Genomic DNA, 23523 nt, shown 5'->3' on the forward strand with positions numbered 1-23523 from the left:
ACTCAAGGGTCAAATATGAAAATTCAATTCATTAATTGAATTTAAAACTCATATCTCTCGGTGGAGAATTAAAAATGAAAAAGCAAAACCCACTCCCACGTTCTTACCTCCTACCCTACTACAACTTGCAGCCACTACTTTCAACAAACACTCAAGTGAAGAAGATTCTTGTTCTCTCATATATGTATACATGTGTATGTATAGAGAATAAGTGAGCTATAGTTCGTGTGTGTTCTTTTTCTTTGTAATTCCTCCAGCTACATCTCCATACACAAAAAAAAACTCTCCCAACCAAGAACATCAAGATCAACAACAACCAAAAATGAAGAACATCAACCATCTTCATCTTCTTCATTCAAACTCAAGGTGTTCATCTTCAACCCATCAAACATCATCATCTTCATAAACTTTCACCACCATCACCACCTTATATCAACCTCCAAACAACCTCAAAATACTCTCCAAACACCCTCCAAATACCCTCCTTAAACCTCCTCCAAAAACCCTTTCAAATCACCACAACCATCATCACCTTGCTGATTTTCGACTTCAGAATTTGCAAGTTAAGAAAAAATTCACCAAGCACAACTCAACAAGATAATACTGGAGAGATTTGCACCGCAAATTATTCAGGACCTTACCTACATCCAGGAATTTTCCTCGATTTTTTTGACCAATGCAAACCCCAGAGAGACGCGAGAGAGAATTGGCTATCCAGAGAGATTTACTACGAAAATCTATATTCATAACCACCCAAAGCTCTTTCAACATCACCCTCTTTGTTACCTTATACCACCAAAACTACAACCTTATTCCACCTTCTACCACCCTCCAAATACCCACTTCAACCTCATCAAATCACCTTAAAAAACCCCATACCCACATACAAAAAACATTACCCGTGTATTTTGTATCGTTTTGTAAACAATTCATTGTTACATAAAAAGAACTTATTGTTACTTACCGGATTGAACTTTGAACAAATAGAGACACAGTCTATTAAGATCCAGTCCAATTCGAAACCAGTTCAGTCAATTTATTGACGAACCGACTTTATATATATTTATATATTTATATATTTTATTACAGCTTTACGTCATTTAAATACTGTCATTTATTTCATTTATAGCTTTCAGTCATTTATAGCTTTCCAGTTTATATTTATTCCGCACTTCTTATTTTTTTTTCCGCATCTTATCTCCTTAAATATATATATCTGTCACCCAGTAACTGGTATCCGAGTCTTTATTCGTGGTAATCAGATCGTATATTTTCAACAGATTGTAAGGATAAGTTTTTCCGCAAAGTTTTAAAATAAAAGAAAATTGTTTAATTTTATTTATTTGAAGTATCCTTACAATGGCATTTGTGGAAAATTGTTGCTTATATGATTCCACTGACAGCAATATTGGAAAAAGGATTTGATTCTTTCATTTGTGGTAGTGTCTAAATTTACCAAATCAGGAAAGTTCCTCATCACCCAAGTTTCAATTGGACCGAAACTTGGAATCATGCAAGTTGAATAGTATGATGAATGAGAACTTTCAAGCATTGGAAAATCAAGACTAATTACTTGTTCACATGGATGTGTGAGTCAAGTGAAGGACTAAAGGGATCGAGTACACATTCTTGTGCACTGGTCATGTCCACCACAAAGCTCGTTAAGACTATTTGATTTACTAAAGTTTAGTAAATATGGTTATACTTACAAGTTTAAGTATAATTCTGAAACATTGGAAAAGTCTCAATGTATGGCAGAACGAATGGGAAGAATCAAATTAGGCAGAAAGATAAAAGTTTCTCAAATCTGAAAAGATGGGAGAGTACTTTAGTATCATGTTTTTGATCATCTTAATGATTTAGAAATCATATCACAATTAGTCCTCTGAAGGTCATCTTAGTGCATTCTTATGACTAAGAAGAGGAGTCATGAATTGTTGAAAGGGTTAGATCAGGAAGATGAGTCATACTTCGTTCCAAAACAATTCTTAGAGTCATACTCCAAGATTGTAACTTGAGTGACATATCTTAAAGAAAGGTTTAAAACACTTGTCAAATATAAGAGTAAAAGTGTCCTACTCTTGTACATTTGAAATTGGTAAGTTGTGATGTTTTGGATAAAACAAAGACCAACTAAGGCCAATTGTGTGAAGTGTTTGTCTTGATAAAGAATCCACACTATCTCTTGAATATTTGGCAAGATAGTCTTATATGTCAAGAGGATAGTGGGAGTCTTAAAGATCCTAAAAAGAATTTCAAGAACTAATCAAGAATAAAACCTGAGGTTCTTCACTAGCACACGACTTGAGGTTTATAACCTATCGTGTTGACATATTTTGTGCCCATTCCAGTTAAAGTTGGCTTTGCATAGGAGTTCTGAAAGTTCTCAATTGGTTGCATAACAACTTGGAAGCAATGGCAGGCCCTGTACTGCCAGGTGGCAAGAAGTTAAGATTGCATAAGTTCAGTCCATATGAGTTTGGATTTGTCATTATCCTTGTCTTGTGACTATGGTTTTGACGATTCACATGGATAAGAACACATACACCATAAAATCTAAGGGTCATAAGGTTTCTCTCCGATTCATGAAAATGATGGTGAGGAAACACTTCCACCACGTAGATTTGAAGCAGATGGCAAAAGGTCTAAACAATTGAGACTATGATTACGGCATCCCTTTTCATAGTTCTGAAATTGTTTAGACACACATGCATGCTATCTAAGGAAAGGTGTATGATTTTGATAAAGTTTTATAAAAGCATCTCGTATCAGAAATCTGAACTTTGGTAAGAAAGTCAATAAAATATTGATTTCTAGAAGTCCAGCTGATTTCTGAGTACATGTCAAAGCTAGTGGGAGCATAAGTGTTATGCTAATAATCATCATGTTAGTGGGAGCATGATAATTATTGTTAGTGTTGCAAGTTAGCAATGTTAATTATAGAAAACAAAAGTTTCAATTTATGAGGCTGCAGGGATTGAAAAAGTTGTTTTGCTATAATTAAGGGAGAGGATATACTTCATTTTAGTTCTAAAGGCTTAGATTGAGACCTTAATCATCTTTAGTCAAGAATATATATATATATATATATATATATATATATATATATATATATATATATATATATATATATATATATATGAATTTCATGTTGGATTGGTTCAACTTAAGGAAATTCTATATATTGTGTTCTCAAAATTCGATTATGATTACGGCATCCCTCTTCATAGTAAAATTTTGAAAACATGGCAAATAAAAATATTGTAGCAAAAGACTGGTCTAGAATCATGTCTTTATGTGAGACATCATGAATCGTGTACCATTTGCTTTGGGTACAGGATCGATTGCATGTGCTATAATATTTGTCATTTCTGAATTTTTCCAAATGCCCAGAGGCATTAAGAAGGGAAAAGGTCTAGAATTGGATATGACTAAAATGATTAAGCAATTGTCGAGGACAATCTGAGGTTTACCAAAGATTGGTTGCTCAGGGACAGTTGGAAGTATAGTGCTAATTTTGGAATGACCATATTGACATATTCTGAAAAGAGGCATCTCTTATTCAGAAGTGATAGTCAAAATAAGAATATGGAGTTGTCTCCATAGGTGGAAGTTATCTGTGTAAGATTAGAAAACTTAATGCAAGAAGCATGTCCAAAGCAATGTACTTTGAATATGAGACTTAGTTTCCATGGAGTTGATCTCCATTGGAATACCTTATAATGACTGTTGACAAGTCTTTGTGACTTTGTACATATTCATTACAGGAGGGTCAGTGCATATAAGTTTAAAATCTAAACAGATTTCGATAAATGATAGGAATTTGAAATTCTCACATTTTTCGATAAGGATTTGGGAGTGTGAAATTAGAATCATTGAAATTATGTTCAATTGGTTTATTTCACAAAGTAAGGATCATAGACAAACATAGAGTCCATACTTGGTGTATGGCAAAACTATTGTTTAAGAAAAACATAGTGTACATGCTTGGAGCATGGGACAACTAGTGTTTTTAATTCAAGTATAAAGTTGATAAAACCGAAACAATGAATAATGAGTAATCAGTATGGTGATAAATAAAAGTGTTTATTTATATTCATAGGGTTTGATACCATATTTGATTCATTTATTCTTGTGTTTCACTTTGCATGTTTTGACTTCCAGAATAACTAAGTCGCTCTTCCTGAATGATTAAGTTATTCAAACCATCAACAGTCGGTCAAATGTTGGAAGTAGATATGAATCAAGACTGTCATGGGTTGGTTTGTAGAGGTCCAAGTTGGTGGACAAAGTGGTGCTACAACACTCATGAGTGCTCATAAGTTCTGAGTATTGGATTCAACCCGCGCTCATTTGAATCACTTCATGGATTTTATCACGAGTGATCATGAGACGATAATATCTTATATTCTTCAAACCTAGAGATATGAGTTGTTACTATGAGTTGGTTATACATTGATTGTACGAAAACGCATTTGGTAACTCGATGTTATAAAACGTGCCTTTGTGTATGATTCAACAAGTAGTAGAACAAGCCATATGAGTCGAAGTTTATCCATTCCTTTTACCTTCGGGATAAAAGCGATATTTGTGGGCCCCTCGATGATTTAGCAATGACACATGTGAGTGCTTGGCCAAGCCAGGACTGATTTGATTTGTTCAATCAGTCAGTCATCATAAATCGGAAATCGGGAAACAACAAATGGACAGAGAGAATGATTGATAATCCATTTCTCAGTCCATATGATATCTAAAATGGAGGAATATATGATCCCTTATCTAATGGACAAGTCATTGACAAAGGTCAGAGTTCGTTGACAAGATCAGAGTTCGACAGCGGCTTTAAGAGCTACGATTGCCAGTTGGTTTTTGAAGTCATACTCAACAATAGTTTTAGACTTATCCAAGTGGGAGACTGTTGGATTAATGTCTAAGTCCATAACTATATTTGGTATGTACTTGACCCGACCCGGCATGGTCCATTTGGGTTGCACTTCACCGACACAATTTATATGGATAGTCTTTTGAGAATAGTATATTTATGATTTATATTAATATATTACAAGTTCTAATATATTGATATATAATCATATTATTTAATTAGTATTGATCAAGAATTAATTAAGTGATCAAAAGGAACTAATTAAATATGGACTCTTAGATATATATGTGTAGTGGGCCAAGTTCATTTAGGTTGGGCTAAGTCTTCATGGATAGTCCATGGAGCTTTAACCCATGGATCCTAGGAAATGAAAGGTCATGGGTATTAGGGTTTAACCCTAATCCTCCACACTATATAAAGGGTCTTATGGTTCATGAAATTAGGCTAGTGGCTAGTGTGGATACACTAAAGAGGGCAATAACCGATTTCATAAGTGTGAGCCAAGTATCCATATTCTCTAAAGGTTTTCCAAGGTGTTTTGGTGATTTGTGATTCCACTTGAGGCTTCCACATTATTGGGGCTAAGCTCTTAAAGTTCAAGACTTCAAGCTTCATTAAAAGGTATGTATTCTAACTTGTTATATTACCCAAGTATCAAGGATTGTATGCTAGATAGGGTAATACCTTGAAATATTCATATTTGCATGTATAATAGAGAAAACATAGATCCAAGGTATTTAGGGTTGCATGTATAGTTAGGAGTGTTAGAATGCTCAAAACCCAACAGTGGTATCAGAGCCATGGGTTGTTTTCTGTTAGATTGATGCAAATGTTTTATTTTCAAGTTGAAAAAAAAGGAAAAAAAAACATGACATTTGTCAAATTTTAAGATAATTACTTGTTTTGTGAAAAACGAATTATTTGTAAAATTTGAATCATTTGTTATATGAGTTGAATTAGGTCAAATTTAGTAAAAGATAAAATGATATGATTATTTTATTAGTTTTAAAAGTTTGATCTAAATGTTTTAAGGAGTTACATATTTTGTCATAAAATTTTGGAGCTCAAAAGTTTTTTTTAAAGTTGTGATCTTAAGGGTTTTTGAAACTTCCATAAGTTATGGATATGAAAGTTTTTTTTTAAAAAAAAAAAAATTGATTCAAAGTTTTTATGGAGTTGCAAAATTTGGTGTTAATGTTTTAAAGAATTCCATAACTTGTTCTTAAGTTATGGAACATGAAAAGTTTCATGATAAAACAAGTATTTAACTCCATAAGTTATGGAATCCAAAGGTTTTCAAGAGTTACAAAACTTGCCCTCAAGTTTTGGAATTTGGAAAAAGCTTTTTATGGAAAAAAAGAATTGAATTCTAAAACTCTTGGGTTCATAACTTAAACAATTAATTAAATGGTTTTAATTTTGAATTTAATAATTAGAATTATGATGTTTTATTGAATAATTCAAATTAACTCTTATGGACTTTATTAATAGTTAATTAAAGTGCTTAATTAAAAGAGTATTATTAAATCCATAAATAAAGATATGGTTTGAGTTTAATTAAATTAAAAGTTTAGTTTAATTAATAGATTAAACCACCAAGTATTTTAAATGTCTAAAATACACCCTTATACTATTATAATATTAAAAGTTTAATATATTATATGTATAAGAACAAGTCGTCTTACCATTAGTAGGCCTCATTCACGAAGTCGGTCTATAAGGAGGGTATAAGGTTACTGCCTATAAAATGACAGTTTAATGGGTGTCCACTCTCACTCACCGCTTCCTTGACCGGTGGAGGGTCGTTAGCCGAACAGGTAGGACAAGGACTATAATTCTCCCTTCATTATAAGTATAATGATAAATACTAAGTAACTAAACACTTATAAATTCCCAATCTTAGTTACTTAGGAAAATGTGAATAAGGTGCTAATCCATGAAATTACACTTTGCACTTTGTTTAAGCTGTTAGTGGAGCGTGTGTGGTTAACCGGCACACTAACCTGGACTTAACAAGGTAGGCAAAGGGTAACTTAATGTTTATCATAGTATCGTTGGAGCGTGTGTGGTTAACCGGCACATCGATTGAGAGGTAAATATTAAGGGTACCAAGTATATTTGCATGGTTACTTCACACCTTGTTTTGTGATCCTCGGCATCCCAGTCACAAAACCTGAAGGGCACACTCGAGATTGAAACATGCCATTGAAAAGTTCAATGAATCTCAAAAGAATCTAGGAGTTTCAAAACCAATTAAAACCTAATAATACATTTCGTTTATCTTGGTGGAAATTGGTGAATCGTCATTCACCTACCTTCAAATATTTTATAGCTTGGATTACGGCATCCCTCTTCCAAGTTATAAAATAGTTTGTTGGGTCCTAGCCTTAATATATCATATTGGGTGTTATATTAAGGACTTAAATCAACTTTACGTGAATTTCTCCCATTGTTGATGTTTGGTTTAGACAACAATGATCTTCCCAAACCAAGCTTTCCTAATGAATATGACTTCCCGAATTTGGCTCATGGAAGTCATACTTCTCTTCCTCCACCTCCTCCAATTATTCTCCCTAACCCACAAGTTCAAGGTCACTCAAGCCCTAATGGCAAGCAAGGTCTATGTGTGATCACATCTTAGAGATGAAGTCACATATTGACAAGCCGGGAGAGTTGGGTGTCAAAGTCTTGAGAAAGTTGGATGTTCAATCACTTTCTAAGTCACATAGTGAGTTCCTTTGGGACTACTATGAAACAGACTATGACATGAACCTTAATGATCATATCTATTTGCTTGGTGCTGCTGAATCAGCAATGATTTGGAACGATAGTAAAGCAAATTTGATTAGAAGATCAACTTCCCAAAAACTTTATGGACATTGACAATGGTGACACTGGAAATCCAGAAAAAGCATTCTCTTCCCAATAGAAAGGGATTGGCCATAGTCAACCCGGTTGACCAAATGGTAAAGAGAAAGGCTAAGTCTGAGATAGTCCCATTACCAAAGGGTCCATATGTTTAGTTTGCCAAAGGAAGGGGCGTTGATTGCAAAGCTGCCAAATTTACCTAAGGATGTTAAAGTCAATAAGTTTGACTCTACATCAGGTAGAGCCCATTATCTAACTCTGTTAAGTTCTATTCTGAGATCCTCATTACATGATGTGACTGGGTCACATGTTGATGTTTTAAGAATCAAAGAATAGAGAGAAATCTTAAAGGAAGTATATGCTGATTCTGATCGCGAAGGTGGATTTCGATCGCATCAGAATTTTGAGCAGTTGCTTAAGAAGTTATGATATATTGCTAAGGAATAGATAACAACAATTTTCCATGTGGATTGTAAGGATAAGTTTTTCCGCAAAGTTTTAAATTAAAAGAAAATTGTTTAATTTTATTTATTTGAAGTATCCTTACAATGGCATTTGTGGAAAATTGTTGCTTATATGATTCCACTGACAGCAATATTGGAAAATGGATTTGATTCTTTCATTTGTGGTAGTGTCTAAATTTACCAAATCAGGAAAGTTCCTCATCACCCAAGTTTCAATTGGACCGAAACTTGGAATCATGCAAGTTGAATAGTATGATGAATGAGAACTTTCAAGCTATGGAAAATCAAGACTAATTACTTGTTCACATGGATGTGTGAGTCAAGTGAAGGACTAAAGGGATCGAGTACACATTCTTGTGCACTGGTCATGTCCACCACAAAGCTCGTTAAGACTATTTGATTTACTAAAGTTTAGTAAATATGGTTATACTTATAAGTTTAAGTATAATTCTGAAACATAGGAAAAGTCTCAATGTATGGCAGAACGAATGGGAAGAATCAAATTAGGCAGAAAGATAAAAGTTTCTCAAATCTGAAAAGATGGGAGAGTACTTTAGTATCATGTTTGTGATCATCTTAATGATTTAGAAATCATATCACAATTAGTCCTCTGAAGGTCATCTTAGTGCATTCTTATGACTAAGAAGAGGAGTCATGAATTGTTGAAATGGTTAGATCAGGAAGATGAGTCATACTTCGTTCCAAAACAATTCTTAGAGTCATACTCCAAGATTGTAACTTGAGTGACATATCTTAAAGAAAGGTTTAAAACACTTGTCAAATATAAGAGTAAAAGTGTCCTACTCTTGTACATTTGAAATTGGTAAGTTGTGATGTTTTGGATAAAACAAAGACCAACTAAGGCCAATTGTGTGAAGTGTTTGTCTTGATAAAGAATCCGCACTATCTCTTGAATATTTAGCAAGATAGTCTTATATGTCAAGAGGATAGTGGGAGTCTTAAAGATCCTAAAAAGAATTTCAAGAACTAATCAAGAATAAAACCTGAGGTTCTTCACTAGCACACGACTTGAGGTTTATAACCTATCGTGTTGACATATTCTGTGCCCATTCCAGTTAAAGTTGGCTTTGCATAGGAGTTCTGAAAGTTCTCAATTGGTTGCATAACAACTTGGAAGCAATGGCAGGCCCTGTACTGCCAGGTGGCAAGAAGTTAAGATTGCATAAGTTCAGTCCATATGAGTTTGGATTTGTCATTATCCTTGTCTTGTGACTATGGTTTTGACGATTCACATGGATAAGAACACATACACCATAAAATCTAAGGGTCATAAGGTTTCTCTCCGATTCATGAAAATGATGGTGAGGAAACACTTCCACCACGTAGATTTGAAGCAGATGGCAAAAGGTCTAAACAATTGAGACTATGATTACGGCATCCCTTTTCATAGTTCTGAAATTGTTTAGACACACATGCATGCTATCTAAGGAAAGGTGTATGATTTTGATAAAGTTTTATCAAAGCATCTCGTATCAGAAATCTGAACTTTGGTAAGAAAGTCAATAAAATATTGATTTCTAGAAGTCCAGCTGATTTCTGAGTACATGTCAAAGCTAGTGGGAGCATAAGTGTTATGCTAATAATCATCATGTTAGTGGGAGCATGATAATTATTGTTAGTGTTGCAAGTTAGCAATGTTAATTATAGAAAACAAAAGTTTAAATTTGTAAGGCTGCAGGGATTGAAAAAGTTGTTTTGCTATAATTAAGGGAGAGGATATACTTCATTTTAGTTCTAAAGGCTTAGATTGAGACCTTAATCATCTTTAGTCAAGAATATATATATATATATATATATATATATATATATATATATATATATATATATATATATATATATATATATATATATATATATATATATGAATTTCATGTTGGATTGGTTCAACTTAAGGAAATTCTATATATTGTGTTCTCAAAATTCGATTATGATTACGGCATCCCTCTTCATAGTAAAATTTTGAAAACATGGCAAATAAAAATATTGTAGCAAAAGACTGGTCTAGAATCATGTCTTTATGTGAGACATCATGAATTGTGTACCATTTGCTTTGGGTACAGGATCGATTGCATGTGCTATAATATTTGTCATTTCTAAATTTTTCCAAATGCCCAGAGGCATTAAGAAGGGAAAAGGTCTAGAATTGGATATGACTAAAATGATTAAGCAATTGTCGAGGACAATCTGAGGTTTACCAAAGATTGGTTGCTTAGGGACAGTTGGAAGTATAGTGCTAATTTTGGAAGGACCATATTGACATATTCTGAAAAGGGGCATCTCTTATTCAGAAGTGATAGTCAAAATGAGAATATGGAGTTGTCTCCATAGGTGGAAGTTATCTGTGTAAGATTAGAAAACTTAATGCAAGAAGCATGTCCAAAGCAATGTACTTTGAATATGAGACTTAGTTTCCATGGAGTTGATCTCCATTGGAATACCTTATAATGACTGTTGACAAGTCTTTGTGACTTTGTACATATTCATTATAGGAGGGTCAGTGCATATAAGTTTAAAATCTAAACAGATTTCGATAAATGATAGGAATTTGAAATTCTCACATTTTTCGATAAGGATTTGGGAGTGTGAAATTAGAATCATTGAAATTATGTTCAATTGGTTTATTTCACAAAGTGAGGATCATAGACAAACATAGAGTCCATACTTGGTGTATGGCAAAACTATTGTTTAAGAAAAACATAGTGTACATGCTTGGAGCATGGGACAACTAGTGTTTTTAATTCAAGTATAAAGTTGATAAAACCGAAACAATGAATAATGAGTAATCAGTATGGTGATAAATAAAAGTGTTTATTTATATTCATAGAGTTTGATACCATATTTGATTCATTTATTCTTGTGTTTCACTTTGCATGTTTTGACTTCCAGAATAACTAAGTCGCTCTTCCTGAATGATTAAGTTATTCAAACCATCCACATTCGGTCATATGTTGGAAGTAGATATGAATCAAGACTGTCATGGGTTGGTTTGTAGAGGTCCAAGTTGGTGGACAAAGTGGTGCTACAACACTCATGAGTGCTCATAAGTTCTGAGTATTGGATTCAACCCGCGCTCATTTGAATCACTTCATGGATTTTATCACGAGTGATCATGAGACGATAATATCTTATATTCTTCAAACCTATAGATATGAGTTGTTACTATGAGTTGGTTATACATTGATTGTACGAAAACGCATTTGGTAACTCGATGTTATAAAACGTGCCTTTGTGTATGATTCAACAAGTAGTAGAACAAGCCATATGAGTCGAAGTTTATCCATTCCTTTTACCTTCGGGATAAAAGCGATATTTGTGGGCCCCTCGATGATTTAGCAATGACACATGTGAGTGCTTGGCCAAGCCAGGACTGATTTGATTTGTTCAATCAGTCAGTCATCATAAATCGGAAATTGGGAAACAACAAATGGACAGAGAGAATTATTGATAATCCATGTCTCAGTCCATATGATATCTAGAATGGAGGAATATATGATCCCTTATCTAATGGACAAGTCATTGACAAAGGTCAGAGTTCGTTGACAAGATCAGAGTTCGACAGCGGCTTTAAGAGCTACGATTGCCAGTTGGTTTTTGAAGTCATACTCAACAATAGTTTTAGACTTATCCAAGTGGGAGACTGTTGGATTAATGTCTAAGTCCATAACTATATTTGGTATGTACTTGACCCGACCCGGCATGGTCCATTTGGGTTACACTTCACCGGCACAATTTATATGGATAGTCTTTTGAGAATAGTATATTTATGATTTATATTAATATATTACAAGTTCTAATATATTGATATATAATCATATTATTTAATTAGTATTGATCAAGAATTAATTTATAATTAATTAAGTGATCAAAAGGAACTAATTAAATATGGACTCTTAGATATATATGTGTAGTGGGCCAAGTTCATTTAGGTTGGGCTAAGTCTTCATGGATAGTCCATGGAGCTTTAACCCATGGATCCTAGGAAATGAAAGGTCATGGGTATTAGGGTTTAACCCTAATCCTCCACACTATATAAAGGGTCTTATGGTTCATGAAATTAGGCTAGTGGCTAGTGTGGATACACTAAGGGGGCAATAACCGATTTCATTAGTGTGAGCCAAGTATCCATATTCTCTAAAGGTTTTCCAAGGTGTTTTGGTGATTTGTGATTCCACTTGAGGCTTCCACACTATTGGGGCTAAGCTCTTAAAGTTCAAGACTTCAAGCTTCATTAAAAGGTATGTATTCTAACTTGTTATATTACCCAAGTATCAAGGATTGTATGCTAGATAGGGTAATACCTTGGAATATTCATATTTGCATGTATAATAGAGAAAACATAGATCCAAGGTATTTAGGGTTGCATGTACACTTAGGAGTGTTAGAATGCTCAAAACCCAACAATTACCACTCTAGGTAAAGTATAGTGAGAAGACTCACCTCGTATGATGTTGGATAACCTCTCGTGCTCGATAACCCGACCTAGCCTCTTCCTATCAACACAATAACATCTCTAATTAATACTTTCTCTTGTCCTTATTTCTATGGAGTGGGTAGAAGACCATTCTACCCCTCCCAGATCTCTCTCGAGAACCAGCTTGACCAAAACCCTATGATCAACTGAAGTCAACTCAAGTCAACGGTCAAACTTTGACCAGACTCGTCGAGTGCACTCGTGTGACTTGGCGAGTCCATGCGTCTTCCGAATCCTCATAGATCCTCACTCGACTCGTCGAGTTAACTTTTCACTCGAAGGATTACTACCAGTCATGAATCGCTGGGCAACCCGACTCGACTCGTCGAGTCCCCTTATGGACTTGACGAGTTCCTTCCATGGCAACACTCAAATGACCTTCTGAGGTCATTCTGTTTCTCTAACCTATAGATCTGACCTTACCATACTCAATAATCACGTAAAGGTCCGACCTTTACACTCATGCAACGTTCAATATGCTTCTTTTGGTGAAATAGCCTCTAAAATGGCAACCTAGGCTCATATCTCTAAGGAAGTAGCATAAAGCAGGGAGGTTGGGGCTCTCTGGACCTCTCAAGGTCCAGATCCAGAGTTTAACACTGAAAGGGACATCATAAGCATCATATCCAAGCCAATAAAGGATAGAGAAAACCCTAGATTCAAGGGTTCTTCACCAAAACAGAAAAGGGTTCGATTTAATACCTCAAAGATGGAGTTTCCTTGCTTGAAATCACAGAATAGCAACCCCCTTGACCTTCTTTTGCTGGAATCTCCTTCTTCTTTGCAAAAACCACACCAACAAGGATTAAAATAGCCCTTCTCTTCACACCACACACTCAAGCTCACTAGGGTTTCTCTCTCTGGACTGGTAGCCGCAAATGAGGGCCATAAGGTTCCTTAAATAGGGCACAGGCCCGAGGATTTAGGGTTTCCACCCATAGTGCCTACTCGGCGAGTCTACTCTTAGACTCGTCCAGTAGTTCATTAAACTCACATGGCCACCCCGCTTCTACTCGACGAGTTATAGCACCAACTCATCGAGTAGGTCAATGATTCACAGAAATAAATAATTAAAATAATATACATGGAAATCCGGGTGTTACAATTCTCCCCCACTAGAATCAGACTTTGCCCTCGAAGTCTCGTTCTGCAAACAGCTCTGGATGCTGTTCCCGCATCTCCAACTCCGGCTCCTATGTCAGCTCGGACCCTTTCTGATGTGGCCACTGGACCTGAACCAGGGACACCTCCTTGTTCCTCAGAACCTTGATCCTCTGATCCAAGATCGCGATCGACTTCTCAACATAATTCAGGCTCGCATCCACCTGAATATCTTCTAGTGGTACTACCACCGACTCGTCGGCTATACACTTCCTCAACTGAGACACGTGGAAGGTATCATGTATATGGCTCAACTCTGCTGGTAGCTCTAAACGATACGCTACCCTGCCCACCCTCACGGTCACCCTAAAAGGACCAATGTACCAGGGCCCCAGCCTACCCCTCTTCCTGAATCGGATCACTCCTTTCCATGGAGACACCTTCAGGAGTACGAAGTCACCAACCTGAAACTCGAGCTCGGATCGTCGCTTATCCGCATAACTTTTCTGGCGACTCTGAACTGTCAGCAACCTTTGTCTGACCTGCTGTATCTGCTCAGTCATCTGAAGCACTATCTCAGTGCTACCCATCACTCGCTGCCCTACCTCTCCCCAGCAGATGGGAGTCCGACACCTCCTCCCATACAACAACTCGAAGGGAGGCATACCAATACTCGAATGGTGGTTGTTGTTATAGGAAAACTCAGCCAATGGTAAGTACGTGTCCCAACTCCCTCCGAAGTCCAACACACATGCTCGAAGCATGTCCTCGAGCGTCTGAATCGTCCGCTCACTCTGTCCGTCCGTCTGTGGGCGGTAAGCGGTGCTGAAATGCAACCTCGTACCCAACTCCTCATGGAATTTCTTCTAGAATCTGGAAGTGAAACGTACATCTCGATCTGACACAATCGAGATCGGTACTCCATGCCGCGATACCACCTCTCTCACATACATCTCTGCCAGCCTCTCTACGGAAGAGCTCTCACTAATAGCAAGGAAGTGGGCGCTCTTCGTCAGCCGTTCAACGATCACCCAAATTGCATCGACACCCCTCGCGGTCCTCGGCAATTTGGTGATAAAATCCATGGAAATCTGTTCCCATTTCCACTGGGGAACCTCGAGTGGCTGCAACTTGCCATGCGGACGTTGGTGCTCGGCCTTAACCATGCGACAGGTCAAGCACCTCTCAACAAACCATGCCACATCCCTCTTCATACAGGGCCACCAATACTCTCTCTTCAGGTCCAAATACATCTTAGTGGCCCCGGGATGGATCGAGAACCTCGATCTGTGCGCCTCCTCCATCAGGATGATACATGCCCCGCCCGTAAACGGCACCCAAATCCGACCCTGAAAGGTCATAAGCCCTCGGCTATCGGTAACAAACTCAGATACCTGCCCAACCACCCGCTATCTCTTGCGGTTCTCCGGTCTCACAGCCTTTGCCTGGGCCTCTCGGATGGCATCCAACACCGGAGTCATCACCGTCATCCTCATACAAATATCTCGTATCGGAGCACTCTCCGCCCTACGGCTCAGGGCATCGGCTACAACGTTAGCCTTGCCTGGGTGATACAGGATCTCGCAGTCATAATCCTTTACCACATCCAACCATCTCCTCTGGCGCATGTTCAGGTTGGGCTGATCCATCAAGTACTTCAAAATCTTGTGGTCCGTGTATATGATACACCGAACCCCATACAAATAGTGACGCCATATCTTGAGGGCGAACACCACGGCCCCCAACTCCAAATCGTGGGTGGGATACCTCGCCTCATGAGGCTTCAGCTGCCTCGATGTGTACGATATCACATGCCCTCTCTACATAAGCACCGCACCCAACCCCGATATCGCTGCGTCACAATACACCACGAAATCCTCCATTCCCTCTAGAAGGGCTAACACCAGGGCTTCGCACAGCTTCTGGCGAAGAGTCTCAAACGAGGTCTGCTGCTCTGGACCCCACGTAAAAGCAACGCCCGTCCGGGTCAACCTAGTGAGTGGCACAGTAATCTTGGAGAAATCCTTGATAAATCTCCGATAGTAGCCGGCCCACCCCAGAAAACTCCTGATCTCGGTGGGGGATCTCGGCACCTCCCAACTCATCACTGCCTCAATCTTGGCCGGATCGACCAATATCCCATTCTGATTAACAAGATACCCCAAGAACTGGACCTCTCATAACCAGAAATCACACTTGGAGAATTTGTCATAAAGTCTCTCTGATCTCAAAACCCCGAGGATCTCCCTCAAATGCTCCTCATGCTGCTCTCGGGATCTCGAATACACCAGAATATCGTCGATGAACACGATCACCGATCGATCCAACATCGGCCTGCACACCCTGTTCATGAGATCCATGAACGCTGCTAGTGCATTGGTGAGCCCGAAAGGCATCACCACGAACTCGTAATGCCCATAACGAGTCCTGAACGCCGTCTTCTGGATATCCTCATCTCGCACTCTCATCTGGTGATATCCAGACCTCAAATCTATCTTGGAGAACCAAGACGCTCCTTGCAATTGATCGAACAGATCATCGATCCTTGGTAAGGGGTAACGGTTCTTGATCGTCAACTTGTTCAACTCTCGGTAATCAATGCACATCCGGTGTGAACCATCTTTTTTCTTGACAAAAAGGATCGGCGCTCCCTACGGCGAGCTACTCGGTTGAATAAACCCCTTCCCCAGCAGCTCCTGAAGCTTCGAGGATAACTCCTGCATCTCTGGCGGTGCAAGGCGATAAGGCGCCTTGGCGATAGGCGCTTCCCCCGGAACTCCTCGGGAAAAAACATCTGGGAACTCACGCACTATCGGAACATCATCAATCGAACTCGATCTCTCCGCGGCCACTCGTGTATCCATCACATAAGCTACAAACCCGCTGCAGCCCTGCTGTAAACTCTTTCTTGCTCTGGCAGCCGAACAAAATGCTGACCCACATCGGGTACCCTCGCCATATACAGTCAGCACTCCCCCACTAGGGTCTCGTATCGTCACCGTCTGCCGCTCGCAGTCTATAACCGCCCCAAATCGGCTCAACCAATCCATACCCACTATAACGCAAATGTCCCCCATCGCAATCGGGACCAGATCTATCGGGAACTCAACACCGAAGATCTCGATTACACATCCTCGAATCACGTCAGTAGCATACACCGCTCGCTCGTCTGCTATGGAAACTCGTAGAGGTCGACTCAACGCCTCTCGTCGAATACTGATGTGCTGACTAAATGCTAACGACACAAATAATCGACTTGTACCCGAGTCAAATAACACCAAAGCAGGTAGAGAACTCACAAGAAAAGTACCTACGCATATATCATAATATAAGAACAATATCTCAACTCAGCATAAACAAAAGAATGAATACATACCAGCCACGACATCGGGCGCTGCGCGGACCTCCTCCGCTGTCAGCTGGAAGGCTCTCCCGCGAGCCTTCGGTGCCTCGGCCTTCACTGGCCGACCCTCAGTAGCTCGTGCAGTAGCAGGGGCAGATCCCTGTGCTGATCCCTGTGACAGCTGTGGGCACTCGGCCCTCCTGTGACCCGTCTGGTTGCAATGAAAGCAAACCATAAATCCCTTGGGGCAGTCCTTGGCTATATGCCCCTCCTTGCCACATTTGTAGCAAGCACCCGCCCGACACACTCCATCATGTCCCTTGCCGCACTTCCCACAATTGCGGCCCTTCTGGCCTCCAGATCTCGTATCAGCAGGCTTAGCCCGCTTGGCTGCCGGCTGTACCTGTACTGGTCGCCTGTCACTCCTCTGAGACTCGGCCTCCTCCCTGGCCTGAGTATCTAGCTCAATTTCCCTCTTCCGGGCATTTGCCTGAAGCTCGGCAAACGTCCGGTACGTCGAGTTCGCCACGAACTCGCGAATGTCTCTCCTCAGTATGCTCAGATACCGGCTCATGCGTGCCTGCTCGGTAGACACATGCTCAGGGCAAAACATCGCCCTCTCATGAAACTTCCTGGTGATCATAGTAACAGAATCAGTACCCTACTTGAGGGACAAGAACTCCCAGGCCAGTCGTTCCCTTTCCACCGGGGGAACGTACTCATCATGAAACATAGTGGTGAACCTCTCCCAGGTCACCGCAGTAAGCTCAGCAGGAGTGAAATCCGCCGACACAAACTTCCACCAGTCCTTCGCCCCCAAGCGAAGCTGGTTCAGTGCGAACCGTACCCTCAGATGCTCCGGACACGAGCAGATGTAGAAGCATCCCTCAATGTCAGAAATCCATCTCATCGCAACAATCGAATCCTGCGTCCCATCAAACTTTGGTGGCTTCGTGTTGCTGAACTCCCGGAACAGCAACGAGTCACCCCCCTGAGGTCTAGCAGCAGCAACAGATGCAGTAGCTGCAGCGGCTGCAGCCTCAGTAACCGCTGTGTATCTCTCGTCAAACGTCTCAATCAGGGTGGTCTTGATAGACCCAAACATCTATGTGTATCATATCATATCTCATAACACATAATGTAAGGGTATTTTGGGAAATCACCGTTCAGGCGCTGACTGATCGTACACACTGCTTCATTCCGCTTTTCTCAAATTCTTTTACTTTTTAGAAAAATTGTTTCTTTTGTGAAAAACTTTCTCAAATCCTCAGTTTGAGTTCAGATACACCCGGAGGTGCATCTGAATCCCTCAAACCAAGGCTCGGATACCAACTTGTAACAACGTAAATTTTCAAAACAATTTTTCATTTTTAAAACATAATTTCATTCATAAGATATCATAAGAATCCATTGTATCACATGTCATCATAATAAAACAAATCCCAAGATCTCTAATACATAAATCCCATCAGTGTGTACAGATCATGCCGGCACCTTCCCGCGATCCTCACTGGTACCTGAAACACGTCACACAAACACTGTAAGCATAAATGCTTAGTGACTTCCCCAAAATACCACATACGCACATACGCCACTCAAGGCTATAGCTCTAGAAGACCTTCCGGTCCATGTGTCTCATGGGACTTCCGTCCCACAATCCTGGTAGACCTTCCGGTCCTACCCATAATGACTTTCGGGTCCATATCATAATGACCGTCCGGTCCATATCATAATGACCTTCCGGTGCATAACATACTACTCATAACATAACATAGCACATACATATTAAATAACATCATACATCACATACTCCTCACATAAGACCTTTCGGTCACACATATTACCACTCTAGGTAAAGTATAGTGAGAAGACTCACCTCGTATGATGTCGGATAACCTCTCGTGCTCGATAACCCGACCTAGCCTCTTCCTATCAACACAATAACATCTCTAATTAATACTTTCTCTTGTCCTCATTTCTAAGGAGTGGGTAGAAGACCATTCTACCCCTCCCAGGTCTCTCTCTAGAACCAGCTTGACCAAAACCCTACGGTCAACTGAAGTCAACTCAAGTCAACGGTCAAACTTTGACCAGACTCGTCGAGTGCACTCGTGTGACTCGGCGAGTCCAGGCGTCTTCCGAATCCTCATAGATCCTCACTCGACTCGTCGAGTTAACCTTTCACTCGACGGGTTACTACCGGTCATGAATCGCGGGGCAACCCGACTCGACTCGTCGAGTCCCCTTATGGACTCGGCGAGTTCTTTCCATGGCAACACTCAAATGACCTTCTGAGGTCAGATCTGTTTCTCTAACCTATAGATCTGACCTTACCATACTCAATAATCATGTAAAGGTCCAACCTTTACACTCATGCAACATTCAATATGCTTCTTTTGGTGAAATAGCCTTTAAAATGGCAACCTAGGCTCATATCTCTAAGGAAGTAGCATAAAGCAGGGAGGTTGGGGCTCTCTGGACCTCTCAAGGTCCAGATCCAGAGTTTAACACTGAAAGGTACATCATAAGCATCATATCCAAGACAATAAAGGATAGAGAAAACCCTAGATTCAAGGGTTCTGCACCATAACAGAAAAGGGTTCGATTTAATACCTCAAAGATGGAGTTTCCTTGCTTGAAATCACAGAATAACAACCCCCTTGACCTTCTTTTGCTGGAATCTCCTTCTTCTTTGCAAAAACTACACCAACAAGGATTAAAATAGCCCTTCTCTTCACACCACACACTCAAGCTCACTAGGGTTTCTCTCTCTGGACTGGTAGCCGCAAATGAGGGCCATAAGGTTCCTTAAATAGGGCACAGGCCCGATGATTTAGGGTTTCCACCCACAGTGCCTACTCGGCGAGTCTACTCTTGGACTCGTTGAGTAGTTCATTAAACTCACGTGGCCACCCCGCTTCTACTCGACGAGTTATAGCACCAACTCGTCGAGTAGGTCAATGATTCACAAAAATAAATAATTAAAATAATATACCTGGAAATCCGGGTGTTACATCGTGACTCTTGCTGGTATAGCTATGTGCTGTTATATTTTATGGTATGTGGTAGTTTGGGGAACTCACTAAGATTTATGTCTATAGTTGCGGATTAAATATTTTGTAGGTTCTTATTGGATTACGAAGACGAGACTGTACACACACATCAACAGCTTTGTGATTCGAGATTCCGCATTGTCTTCTTTATAACTCTGATTTATGAATAATGGTGTATGATCAAATGGTTTGATTTCAATGTAATTTTCTTAAAAAATTAGTGTTTATTCTATTTAAGGAAATGAAAAAGTAATTTTGGAATTGGAGATGTTAGAATAAGGTGATGCAATTGGGGTTTGCGGATGCCCCACCAGAATGTGTGAGGATTAAGGAACGATAAAGTTTGACTCATATTGGGGTTGATCGAAAACCCAACGAACATAAATATAATAGACTAAAAAAATATTTGTAAAAATTATTATAAAATACAATATTTTTCTATCCAAAAATACAAGAAAAATAAACCAAACCGTCTGAAATCTAAAAATTAGGCATGCAAAAAGTTATATTATTTCATAGAAATATTAGTATATTCAGATAGTGCATGTCGACGTCATTCCAAAATTATAAATTTCGTATAAATCTAACTTCGTATTGAGAAGCAATGATTTTTCTAAGTTATTAACTCAATCCTACAACAAAAGTCGTGTTGAGATTAACGATATAGATTGGTTAAGTTTTAACCGTAGTGGCAAAAGGGAGAATCATGGTACTCCTGGATATAAGACCAAAGAGACAAAGAACGTCAAGAACGGAGCCCGTACGAGAAAGATAAGATATTATAAAATCATTTGGGATACCCTCCTTGCAAAAAAATGGGCTAAAAATAAAATTGGAATTAGCTAAAACAAACTAAAGGAAATTTGTAGTACTCTTTGATAGCTACATGTGGATATAATGAACACCAAAAACGGAGCCTGTATGCAAAAGATACAAATTTTAGAAAATCTACACTTTTACCTGGTAAAAAGGGATGCAAGACATGCGCTCCACATGCGTCGTTCGGCCTGACGAAAAGATTCGCAGAGCTTTGAGAAGCATGGTCGAACAAGAGAATGACACATGTCATTCTCTAGGTGGAGCCAACGACCTGGTGCACGACGCGCACTTGTAAAAAGCACCACACACACTCTAGAAGACTCACTATAAAAAGCAGGATCGAGTCTCTGCATCCCCACACACAAAACCTCCATTCTTTCTTTCAAATTTCGAGCGAAGAGCCTTCACTTTCCTCGAGTAGCTTCGAGTCTTCTGAAGCGATACCCGAAGTCACTTAGAGCACGCTGCAAGGGTGAGTTCACTTCCCCACTTTTCACGCATTTCAAAGTTTTATGGGAGGAATACATGTTAATTTAAGTATTGATTTTATAATTATCACTAATTGTTATATATCAATATTTTATCCTTAATTATTACATATCCACATTTTATCATTGTTATGCTCAAATTACACAGATAATATTATACCTAGTCGTTATTCTGGCCAATTTTTATGGATAATATTATACCTATTCGTTACACTGTCCGTTTATATCTAGAGTAATCAGGTAATCATATATATATATATATATATATATATATATATATATATATCCCCTAATCTAATAAATAAGAGCAATTTTGCCACGTGGCATTCAATTAGCCCCTCCCAATTGATTTATCCTGCTCAAAATACCAAAGTGAATTTCCCCAAATACCCTTGCTTCAGCTTTAATAGTTATGCATCGATCGTTTGAAGTTTGAATTGATATAGCAAATTATCGACGATTAGTTCCGAATTTGATAGCAAGAAATCAGGAATTCCATTGCAAGAAATCAGTCATATCCAAACTTAGTAACCAATTCTTGAAGGTAGACTCTATCTTAAACCCTAATCATCTTCCCTCTCCATCAATGGTCCGTTGCAAGAAACGACGTTCGATCCAATATAAATACACATTATTATACGATGAATGTCAAATTCTCGCAAGGTTATTCGTATAGAGATCGGACGCATGAGTTTTCTACCATAACCGAGAGGCTAATAAAGTCGTTACCATCTCTAAATGCGTCGGCGAGTGCGATTAACGGGGGTGTTGGGGTTTCTACCAAAGCCGAGGGACCGAGATCAAAGGTTGCAATCCAGACGGAATTCAACAAGAGGGCTTCCAAAATTGAATATGGAATTCATCAGACGTCGCAGAAGCTAGCGAAACTTGCAAAATGTGAGTTATTAATCAATATATTGGGAAATTTGTATGCACGTGTGGTTTAGCTTCGTATGAACATGTAGTATACGGATTAGAACTCTTAAGGAAACATTAATGTCTAAAAATATCAACATAGAAAGTTTGCATTTACTATTGGTGCTTGACATGTTCATAGATTAAGCTTCCCAGATGCCTTAATGTTGCTCCTTGTTTGATCAGAAGTTGTGATGTTGCATTTTCTTTTAAATTTGCAATGAAAAGTGATTGTGGAAACTGGAAACCCTATCTCACTCACAAAATGATACTATGTACATTGGCATTTGTGTTATGTAAGGAGATAGGGTTTCTACATGCATTATTGATTATGTGAGATCAACAAATTAGATCACCCTTATAAAGACTTGATAAAATTTAAATTAATAAAACTAAATTCCTATTTCTTGCATGTAACCCTAAATGTTTTTATCTTTGCAGTGGCAAAAAGGAACTCTGTCTTCGATGATCCAACAATGGAGATTCAAGAATTAACAGGTGTGATAAAGCAGGACATAACTGCACTGAATATAATTGTGGTTGATTTGCAATTAGTTTGCAATTCACAAAATGAAAGCCAAAGCATTTCAAGTGACACAACTACTCATTCAACTATTGTTGTTGATAATCTCAAGAATCGTCTCATGGGTGCCACAAGGAGTTCAAGGAAGTACTTACAATGAGGACAGAGGTGTAATTTTGTTTCATTACTCATCCAATAATCTAAGTCCTCTTTTGTTAATGGGACATAAATCCCAACTTTTATCCCCCACCCAAAAGACTTAAATGCCCTTGTCCAGTGTAACAAACATGGCCTAACAACCCATGTGTTTTTTAAGAATCTGTCACAATGTTGAGTCAACAATTCATGAATTGGGCAACATTTTTACACAATTGGCAACCATGGTTTCTTAACAAGGGGAGCTTGCAATTAGGTACCTTTCTTTTTTTCCATTAAATATGTCTGAATAAATGAAGGAAAATTACAAAATGAGGGAAAATCTGTAAAAGGTTAAGAACTGAATGGGGATTGCCTAAGCCTAATAATGTCCCTGAAGTTTCTCTCTGTATTAAGTCGTTCTTTCTGCATTAACTCAA

The 23523-nt window shown here is 38.8% G+C and overlaps 1 pseudogene; it reads left to right on the forward strand.

Moving 5' to 3' along the window:
* Positions 1-22151: 22151 nt before the first annotated feature.
* LOC145139813 (syntaxin-32 pseudogene) lies at positions 22152-23122 on the forward strand (annotated as a pseudogene).
* The last annotated feature ends 401 nt before the right edge of the window (positions 23123-23523 follow it).

This window comes from Lactuca virosa, chromosome 9, assembly GCF_052849685.1.
Source record: "Lactuca virosa cultivar CGN04683 chromosome 9, Lactuca_virosa_CGN04683_v6, whole genome shotgun sequence".
NCBI classification, from domain to species: domain Eukaryota; kingdom Viridiplantae; phylum Streptophyta; class Magnoliopsida; order Asterales; family Asteraceae; genus Lactuca; species Lactuca virosa.